Source organism: Limulus polyphemus, unplaced genomic scaffold, assembly GCF_000517525.1.
Source record: "Limulus polyphemus unplaced genomic scaffold, Limulus_polyphemus-2.1.2 Scaffold4670, whole genome shotgun sequence".
NCBI classification, from domain to species: Eukaryota; Metazoa; Arthropoda; class Merostomata; order Xiphosura; family Limulidae; genus Limulus; species Limulus polyphemus.
Window position 1 is genome coordinate 12941 of NW_013670280.1, and position 1341 is coordinate 14281.

Below are 1341 nucleotides of genomic sequence, written 5' to 3' on the forward strand. Positions count from 1 at the left end.
CAGTTCATATTATAAGTCTTTCACATGCAAAAAATCATATTTTCAGTGAAGAATTTTTAATGAAATAAAATAAAGATTTGTCTATGAATATATTGAGTATTTGTTCTGAATAGTCCGAATGCAAAGTAATTTTCATGTTAAAATAAAAAATACTTTTCCTCATCTCAAAAATCTCAAATTTCCTTTGTGTAATCCCTAAAACCTGGCTTTGAATAAGGAACAAAAACCCTTATCCTATTTTTATTGAAAGAAGATAACTGTTTATTGTACTAGTACAAAATCTTCATCCTGCTTTTCAAGAAAGAAGATAGTAACATACCATACAAATTGTTTTTACAATTATGTCTTATTACATGACTGGAAACAATTCTATGTTTGGACGTAAAACTCTGAGAGCTTGTGTGGTGTTGTTAAAACAGTTCTAACTTTAGAGTTTATGTATGATATTCAGGCAAATTCTCACACACACACACGCACACAATTGTGGTTCACAGCTGTAGGTCATGATGTTTAAAATGAAAAAAAGAGACAAACTTCAAAAGCTTGAAAATTTTTGAAATAAAGAAAATATATTTTCCTGTTACATATTCTAAGTTTATATTTTCTTACTTTGACTATTTCAGATATTCAACAGTTGTGAATATGAGAAACATTGCATTGTATATATTTTGGTAATCATGCTACTCCCCAGAACTTCAGCAGTTGTGAAAGTGAGGGACATTACATCATTTATCTGTTGGTAATCATGTTCTTTTAGAGACTACAAACTTCTTAAACTATCAGTTTGGTTCTTTATTGGAATTTGTTTTTTCAGCAACCTAATTTTTTCTGTGACTGTTTCATATTGACACCCTACTCTACATTTTTCACAAGATTTAAGTCAGTTTTTAAAACTGAGTTTATAGACCTAAAATTTGTAAAGTTAGGCTATTTTTGTTGTCATCAAGTTGATAAAGCTAGGCTATCTTTGTTGTCATCAAGTTGATAAAGCTAGGCTATCTTTGTTGTCATCAAGTTGATAAAGTTAGGCTATCTTTGTTGTCATCAAGTTGATAAAGTTAGGCTATCTTTGTTGTCATCAAGTTGATAAAGTTAGGCTATCTTTGTTGTCATCAAGTTGATAAAGTTAGGCTATCTTTTGTTGTCATCAAGTTGATAAAGTTAGGCTATCTTTGTTGTCATCAAGTTGATAAAGTTAGGCTATCTTTGTTGTCATTAAGTTGATAAAGTTAGGCTATCTTTGTTGTCATCAAGTTGATAAAGTTAGGCTATCTTTGTTGTCATCAAGTTGATAAAGTTAGGCTATTTTTGTTGTCATCAAGTTGATAAAGTTAGGCTATC

The 1341-nt window shown here is 29.9% G+C and overlaps 1 pseudogene; it reads right to left on the bottom strand.

Annotated features, from left to right (window-relative positions):
• The window catches only part of LOC106471515, a 46153-nt pseudogene that overhangs the window by 11361 nt on the left and 33451 nt on the right, over positions 1–1341 (bottom strand).